Below are 9,632 nucleotides of genomic sequence, written 5' to 3' on the forward strand. Positions count from 1 at the left end.
GGGAGGTGTGTCTCAGATCATGCTGATGGACAAGAGAGAAAGAGCAAGGCCAGTTGTGATCTCATAGACTCCTCCTTTCTGTACGGATGGCTGTGGGATCTCCAGCAACCAAAATGTGTGACTTCTTGGTGATAATGTCGACTTTATGAATCCCATTTCAGCCCTCATCCTCTGTTTCCCCTAGTGGTGGGGATCTCAGTTCTTGTTGGGAGAGAAGGGTGGGATGGTTCTTCAAACAGATTTTTCAGGGTCACGCTTCAAACGGAGCATTCTGACGCCTTGTGAATCAGTGGCGAGACGCTGCGCAGCGCCCAAAAAACCCCACAAATGTCACTATTTTCTCCTTTAAACACTATGAGCCCCAGTGCATTATCTGAGTTTCCACATTAAATATTGAAGCAATTACTGTAAAATTTAATTTGGAAGTGGATCTACAGAATAAGAATCTGAACTGAGCTCCATATCACAGAGTGAGGAGAGGGGGGTAATCTCTGATTGTGGAACTCTTCTGAGGAGAATGAGGCCCTAAATGTAACTAAAGTCCAGCAGCTCCTCTGATATCACTGCAGACTGGTACAGAGCTGCTACAGAGCGGCGCTAGTCGTCTGAGAATGAAGTGCTTCTCTGTTTTATTTGTGTTCTGATGACATATCAGGTTCTTGAAGGGCCGTCCTGTCTCGTAGGGAGAGATTTAACCAATCCACCCTGTAACTCAGCTACAAACGAGGGGTATGGGTTAAAATAAGGAATGGGACAGGGCCTTAGATTGAAGTCAGTGAGTGAAAACTGACCAGACAAATCTGGTTGATTGACTACTGCAGAAAAGCTGTGTATATTACTCCAGTTCACACTGCTGTGCTGATGTGGGCAGTGTGAGATAATGAGACTCTGAAGTGGTGGACGTTGAGAGTGGACGCTTGGCTATGACAGCGCTCTGGGCTCGCTGCTGTGTGCCCTGTAATGAGAGGCACTATGGGTAATCAGAAACCCATTAATGGGTGTGGGACGTCAGTAGGAAGTGGACTGTCCCCAGCCGTCCGCAAGCATCTGCTGTTTTCCGCTGGACCCTGAGTGGAATTACAATGCGATGGTCATCTCTGCGTGACTCTAATCACACAGAGAATCACCCGCTGAAGCCCTCGGCAAAAAGGCCTCTTCACTGATGCGACACTTGGCAATATTCCCCTCTGCCACTGTGCAAATAGAAGCCATGCTAATGTGTCCACATCACTGTCCCGTCCCAATCTCTGATAAACAAGATGGAACTCATAAAGATGGACAGAAGTAATGGACTTCACTGGACATCATTTCAGCCCCCAGCGATCCCTGATATAGAAGGGTACTGCCTGATTTACTGAATCATCTGCCAAAACACTGACAGCTCTGACTCCATCAAACTGGGTCAGTGTTGTTCTGCACACTTTCTTACCGCCCCTTTCCCCCTGTTCCTCAGCGCTCAGGACCCCCACAGAGCAGGTGGGATGTGGTGGTGGATCATTCTCAGTGCTGCAGTGACACTGACGTGGTGGTGGTGTGTTAGTGTGTGTTGTGCTGGTGTGAGTGGATCAAACACAGCAGTGCTGCTGGAGTTTTTAAAGCCCTCAGTGTCAGGACAGAGAATAGTCCACCGACTAACAACATCCAGCTGACAGTGTCACTGATGAAGGACTAGAGGACGACCGACACACACTGTGCAGCGACAGATGAGCTACCCAGGGTTGGATTTGTACACTCCTCCGAAAGTTACATAATGCCATTTCCACAGTGATGAGCCTGGAGTAGCAATGACAGAGATAAGAGGTTGAGTTAAAAGTGTGTGTGTTTGTGTGTGTGTGTGCGCTGCTATGACTATGGTTCATCAATTAATAAGCTCCTTTGGGTAATCAGCTAAACCAATTAACTTACATTAACTTTATAAATGCTTTAGCTTCACAAACTCCTTACACACACACACAGCTGGGAACAGCTGTAGAGAAATCATTCAACAACAAATCACAGTAAAGCCCTGGAAAAACAGGGAATTAACACAGGTTCTGCTCAGAGTCTGACACTTTTCCCCTCGTCACAGTCTGCACAGCGCTCCTCAGCTCTGATGTCACAGACTGGGCAGTTAGTGTCCTCCTCCAGGCATGTTGAGCTGCAGAGGTGTTGGCTTAGCAGCAGATAGATACGTGACCTTGCTCTTACGTCTTACACAAAGGTCTCTACCACACAGCCCCAGGGTCTTGGGTCCTGTGTGGGATCCTCTCCTGTCACTGACTGGATGAATGTGTGAAATTGTTTACAGGTGTGAGTGTGTGAAACTCACCAGAGTGTGTGAGTGACAGGGTGAGTGAATGAAACTGTCCACAGGTGTGTGTGACTGGATGAATGTGTGAAATTGCTTACAGGTGTGAGTGTGTGAAAATGTCCACAGGTGTGAGTGTGTGAGTGAAATTGTCCACAGGTGTGTGTGTGTGTGACTGGATGAATGTGTGGAATTGTTTACAGATGTGAGTGTGTGAAAATATCCAGAATGTGTGAGTGACAGGGTGAGTAAGTGAAACTGTCTACAGGTGCGTGTGTGTATGTGTGTGTGAAGTTGTTTACAGGCATGAGTGTGTGAAACTATACAGAGTGTGTGAGTGACAGGGTGAATGTGAGTGGGTCCCTGCCTTGTGCCCAATGACCCTGGGTAGACTCAGACACACTGTAACCCTGATAAGGATGAAGTGGTTACAGAAGATGAATGAATGAATGAATATAAGTTGCACATTAATGTCTACAGTCTGCTGTTATGAATCCACTGCTTCTGGGGATTAATTAAAGTCGTATGATTTGGAGACGGCAGTAATGAAGACAGCAGGGAGACGTCTCTGTGCATTAGCGTATGCGCTCCGTTAGCTTGACGGGTTGATTGCAGCCGGTCCGGAGCTCTTAATTGCAGAGGTTTGGATCGTGATTTTAAAAAATGGCGTATAATTAACAGGGAGCTTGTTTTGAAGCTGAGGACCCGATAACACACCAGCTCTCTGAGGGTCCGCTAGTGATTTGCATCCATTCACATTAGCGCAGTGCACTAGCACTCGTCCTCGCTGGCAGTAAACACAGCGGGTCTGATCTCAGAGATAATGCCCGCAGGTGATTAGACCACTGCACTCCACAACAATAAACACACGGCTCTCCACAGAACAGTCCATAAAAACACCAGTGCAGTTTAGCACCTCTGCCACAGCACTCTGCAGAACAGCAGCGGACCTAGTCTATACTTTCTGTGCTCTCTAAACTCTCAGTAATTAGTTCTCTCTATACTCTATGTACTCTCTAAACTCTCAGTACTCTCTACACTCTCAGTACTCAGTAATTCTCAGTACTCAGCACTCTCTAAACTCTCAGTACTCTCTATAGTCTCAGTACTCTGTAACTCTCAGTACTCGGTGCTCTCTATACTCTCTAAACTTTCAGTACTCTGTAACTCTCAGTACTCTGTAACTCTCAGTACCCAGCACTCTCTATACTCTCAGTACTCTGTAACACTCAGCGCTCTGTGCTCTCTATACTCCCAGTACTCAGTGCTCTATACTCTTAGTACTCTTTATACTCTCAGTGCTCTCTATACTCTGTAAACTCTCAGTACTCAGCACTCTCAGTACTCTCTATACTCTCTAAAATCTCAGTACTCAGCACTCTCTATACTCTCAGCTCTCTCCATTCTCTCTAAACTCTCAGTACTCAGTACTTTCTAAACACTCAGTACTCAGCACCTCTCTATACTCTCAGCATTCACTATAAACTTAGTACTCAGTACTCTCTAAACTCTTAGTACTCAGTAAACTCTATACTCTCAGTACTGAGTTCTCTCTAAACTCTCTGTCCTCTATACATTGTCTATATTCTCTGTATTCAGTACAATCTATACTCTCAGTACTCTCAGTATTCAGTACTCTCTAAACTCTTAGTACTAGGTACCCTATCTGTACTCTCAGAGAGAGAGAGAGAGAGAGAGAGAGAGAGAGAGAGGGATAATTTGAATAGTTTGAGAAAAAAGAAACTAGAGAAAGTGAATCAAAGAAAATAAAATAGAGAGAGACAGAGAATGAGAATCAGAGAAACAGAATATATATAGAGATAAAATGTTTGAATTAAGAGCTCCATGTGTTCATTCATTACAGATTCTTTCCTGCTGTAATCATCTCTGATTGCTCTCACTCTATAACCCCCCACTCCTTATACCCCATCACCCCTGGGAAAATAAAGTTTCACCAAAAACACAACAGCTTTTCACAAACAAAACAACATCCAACAGTTTCTGAACTATAACCCATACGGATTGGGGGTTTAATGAGGGATGCTGATTGGTCAGGATGGTTTAGTGAGGAGTGATGATTGGTCGAGGAGGTTTGGAGAGGGATGATTATTGGTAAGGGAGGTTTATTGAGGGATGCTGATTGGTTGGGGTGGTTTAGTGAGGAGTGATGAATGGTCGAGGAGGTTTGTGAGGAATGATGATTGGTCAGGGAGGTTTATTGAGGGATGACGGATCAAGGAAAATTTGCAGAAAGCTATTAAAAATCAATCATAAACTAAAGTAACCACCAAATGGAAGCTTTTGAGGATGGAAAATTGAGAGAAAGAAGAAGAAGAAGAAGAAAGAGAAAAATGAGAAGGAGGAGCAGATGAAAGGTGTGAAGAAGAGAAAGGATGAAAAGAAGTACAAAAAGAAGACAAATATGAATAGACAAAGAAAGAAAAAAGGATGAGGAAATGAAAGCTGAAGAAGAAGAGAATGAATAAAAGTACATGAAGAAAAAGGACAGAAGAAAGTGGAAGAAAATGAAGAAGATTAAAATACTAAGAACGAGAAGACGAAAATAAAGAGGAAGAATAAAGTGGAAAAGGAAGAAGAGGAGCGCGCGGAGGAAACACGAGTAAACAACGCACGAGAGAAGTGAGAGATAGGAATTAAAGGGATGAAACATGAAACAAAATTCAAGTTCATCATCATCATCTTTACCTTCATCTTACCGCGAGGGTGAGCGCGCGCGGATCCGCAGAGCACGTCCTTACTGCAGACGGCACGCACACATACACACAGCACTGTCTTCACCTGTAACACTCAGCCGAGCCTGGACTGTACCACACACACACACACACACACACACACACACACACACATTCTGTACGAGGGACTGAACCATCCTGAACACTGAGGGGAGAAGAGCACACTCGATGCTTCATATCTGGGGACTAACACCTCTGCCGTTCTCCGCTAGAGGGCGCATGCGAGCGGGAGCTGTGAAATGAATGGGAGTCTACGAGCTCCTGAGGAGAAAGCAGCGATGAGTGGGCGGGATCCTAAAGTAGCTGCCCATGTTGTCTGTTGCTGCAACCGTCTAAAAAATAGCACTTTGTGAATTTTATTTTCATTATTTTATTTCATTATTAATGATTTATTCTCATTCATTTTTTAAAGGAGCAATCTATAATATTGTCAGCAAGTGTGTACTGCAATGATGATTGAAAACACTGGTGGGTGCCCGCCATTTTTTCCCTGTATTTACATGCTTTACATTTTACTTTCAATTTCCACCTTAAATATACACTATACAAGGCTGAGACTTTATTGCTTATTGGTTTTTCCATTCCACATTAAATTTAATTTTAGATGACAGATGTTTACTTCTTATTTGCAATTTGGGTTTCAAACGTATTGTTCCACCTTAAATGGGTCAGTTTACAAAACTATAATTAACGTTATTCACCAGCTCCTTATTTGAATGTTTGATTCCACCTTAAATAGACTACTATCTGAACTTGAAGAACAAATCTTATTGCTCACTTTCTTTGTTTCGAACACCCAAGCCATGAAGTTTACACCTTTAATCCACACACATAGGCATCTGTACTTTTATAGCTTTTGAGGAATGACCTTCTGTTATCTATTCAGGAGCAAATTAGTCGACGCAAATCACGTTATCACTGCTCACTCGCTTCCATGGCTCCAGCATGTTGTGTTTGTCTGCTATTGTGTGTCATACCTGGCAACACGGGGTGTGAACTGTACTGTGATTGGACAGAGGATGGGATCACAGGCTGAAACACCAATAGAGCTCCATTGTGGTACAGACATTCCTTAAAGAAGGATATACTGCTGCAGCACAGCTCACTAAGACACCACTGCTTCAACGTAATGTTTCCTTAATCTCTGATCATACATCCTGTTCTTTTATGATTAGTACAGTAAATACATTACAAATAGTTCCTTTAAAAATAGGTCTCAGTCCACACATCTGAAAGGTTCTTCTCTTTGATTTTGAAAATATCCCAGTCCAGACGAATACAATAATGGCTGCATTATTATACCAGTCCAGTAGGGGGCCATAGTACCATTTACAGAGGGGCATCACAACACAACCACGCATGAGAGAAACACAGAGGTTTAATCCAAAATCACTCCATCCTCCCTCTGTAGTGCACTACACATGTCCTGAAATGACTTAACTGTGCAGTATATATTTCTAACACACGTCATACAGTGTAGTTTATGACTGATGTAGTTCAGTGTAGAGGGAGTGAGGAGCTGTGTGTGTACAGTGTAGTTTATGACTGATGTAGTTCACTGTAGAGGGAGTGAGGAGCTGTGTGTGTGTACAGTGTAGTTTATGACTGATGTAGTTCACTGTAGAGGGAGCGAGGAGCTGTGTGTGTACAGTGTAGTTTATGACTGATGTAGTTCACTGTAGAGGGAGCGAGGAGCTGTGTGTGTACAGTGTAGTTTGTGACTGATGTAGTTCACTGTAGAGGGAGTGAGGAGCTGTGTGTGTACAGTGTAGTTTACAACTGATGTAGTTCACTGTAGAGGGAGTAAGGATCTGTGTGTGTACATTGTAGTTTGTGACTGATGTAGGTCACTGTAGAGGGAGCGAGGAGCTGTGTGTGTACAGTGTAGTTTGTGACTGATGTAGTTGACTGTAGAGGGAGTGAGGAGCTGTGTGTGTACAGTGTAGTTTATGACTGATGTTGTTCACTGTAAAGGGAGTGAGGAGCTGTGTGTGTACAGTGTAGTTTGTGACTGATGTAGTTGACTGTAGAGGGAGTGAGGAGCTGTGTGTGTACAGTGTAGTTTATGACTGATGTTGTTCACTGTAAAGGGAGTGAGGAGCTGTGTGTGTGTACAGTGTAGTTTATGACTGATGTACTTCACTGTAGAGGGAGCGAGGAGCTGTGTGTGTACAGTGTAGTTTATGACTGATGTAGTTCACTGTAGAGGGAGCGAGGAGCTGTGTGTGTACAGTGTAGTTTGTGACTGATGTAGTTCACTGTAGAGGGAGTGAGGAGCTGTGTGTGTACAGTGTAGTTTACAACTGATGTAGTTCACTGTAGAGGGAGTAAGGATCTGTGTGTGTACATTGTAGTTTGTGACTGATGTAGGTCACTGTAGAGGGAGCGAGGAGCTGTGTGTGTACAGTGTAGTTTGTGACTGATGTAGTTGACTGTAGAGGGAGTGAGGAGCTGTGTGTGTACAGTGTAGTTTATGACTGATGTTGTTCACTGTAAAGGGAGTGAGGAGCTGTGTGTGTACAGTGTAGTTTGTGACTGATGTAGTTCACTGTAGAGGGAGTGAGGAGCTGTGTGTACAGTGTAGTTTGTGACTGATGTAGTTCACTGTAGAGGGAGCGAGGAGCTGTGTGTGTACAGTGTAGTTTATGACTGATGTAGTTCACTGTAGAGGGAGCGAGGAGCTGTGTCTGTACAGTGTAGTTTGTGACTGATGTAGTTCACTGTAGAGGGAGTGAGGAGCTGTGTGTGTACAGTGTAGTTTGTGACTGATGTAGTTCACTGTAGAGGGAGTGAGGAGCTGTGCGTACAGTGTAGTTTGTGACTGATGTAGTTCACTGTAGAGGGAGTGAGGAGCTGTGCGTACAGTGTAGTTTGTGACTGATGTAGTTCACTGTAGAGGGAGTGAGGAGCTGTGTGTGTACAGTGTAGTTTATGACTGATGTAGTTCACTGTAGAGGGAGTGAGGAGCTGTGTGTGTACAGTGTAGTTTGTGACTGATGTAGTTCACTGTAGAGGGAGTGAGGAGCTGTGTGTACAGTGTAGTTTGTGACTGATGTAGTTCACTGTAGATGGAGTGAGGAGCTGTGTGTGTACAGTGTAGTTTGTGACTGATGTAGTTCACTGTAGATGGAGTGAGGAGCTGTGTGTGTACAGTGTAGTTTGTGACTGATGTAGTTCACTGTAGAGGGAGTGAGGAGCTGTGTGTGTAGAGTGTAGTTTATGACTGATGTAGTTCACTGTAGAGGGAGTGAGGAGCTGTGTGTGTACAGTGTAGTTTATGACTGATGTAGTTCACTGTAGAGGGAGTGAGGAGCTGTGTGTAGAGTGTAGTTTATGAATGATGTAGTTCACTGTAGAGGGAGTGAGGAGCTGTGTGTGTACAGTGTAGTTTGTGACTGATGTATTTCACTGTAGAGGGAGTGAGGAGCTGTGTGTGTGCAGTGTAGTTTATGACTGATGTAGTTCACTGTAGAGGGAGAGAGGAGCTGTGTGTGTACAGTGTAGTTTATGACTGATGTACTTCACTGTAGAGGGAGAGAGGAGCTGTGTGTGTACAGTGTAGTTTATGTCAGAGTTTCAGAAAAGATCAGTTTTCCTTGTCCACATGAGAACACAATTCTCCACCTTGGAGAGCATTTAAAAAAGCCTCTGTTTACAATGATCTACACCGTGTGGACAGGAGGAACAAGACAATAACTTTCATTTTTAAAAAGATACATTCAGCGATGCCTGCCATAAAGAATCCTGTTGTCCACAGCACCTGTCGAACCCTGTCGGGGTTCCTCAGATTCATGCTCATCCCCTGAGGAGGCGCCTCAACAGCATGGTGTTTGACTCCTCTCGCTGAACCTCAGCCTCTTAAATGTAAGTCAATTAGTCACAAAAGCCCCCTCATTTGTCTTCACCCAGTCACTGTGTGTGTGTGTGAGCTCATCAGATTTTTTCTCCTAAAGCTATCTGATGTAATCCATAATTCATTATAGGACAGTACACACATGGCTGCGTTACACACACACACAAACACACCGAGTCAAGGAGGAGGTGAGGTCACTCTGTTATACTTTATATTCAGCAGATACATAGCTCATTGTTTTTACGTTCTACCACCTGGGCACCTAGCTCAACATGCTCGGAGAAGAACAATATCCAACAAAACTTTCTGTTGCATTTTGATCCTTTCTTCCACAGAAGACCTGCCCAAACCTTTCCCTTAATTATTAACAGAGCAGCAGCTAATTGCTCCTTCGGGGGTCAGAGAAGAGTCTGAACTGAACTGACCCGTGCTTGATCAGATGGTACAGCCGGATCTTGAGCAGCATGAACCACAGCAACGTGAAATGTTTTATGTAAAATGTCAGGGCACAAAAGGAGTCAGTGGGGTCACATGAGTGTTAAAGTGGGTCTGAGTCAGCGGAGGAGCCGAACAAATTGGGGCTGAAGAATAAAATATCCCAGAGTTTGAGAAACAGAAGATATTACCCTGCTGATGTCATGGCAGAAAAACAAAACTATAAAAATGTCGCTGTGATGACTGGGGACTGACTCGATTCACGAGTCATGGGGCATAAGTATAAGTCAGATTTGATATGGGA

Source organism: Hoplias malabaricus, chromosome 9 (assembly GCF_029633855.1).
Source record: "Hoplias malabaricus isolate fHopMal1 chromosome 9, fHopMal1.hap1, whole genome shotgun sequence".
In the NCBI taxonomy this organism is placed as follows: domain Eukaryota; kingdom Metazoa; phylum Chordata; class Actinopteri; order Characiformes; family Erythrinidae; genus Hoplias; species Hoplias malabaricus.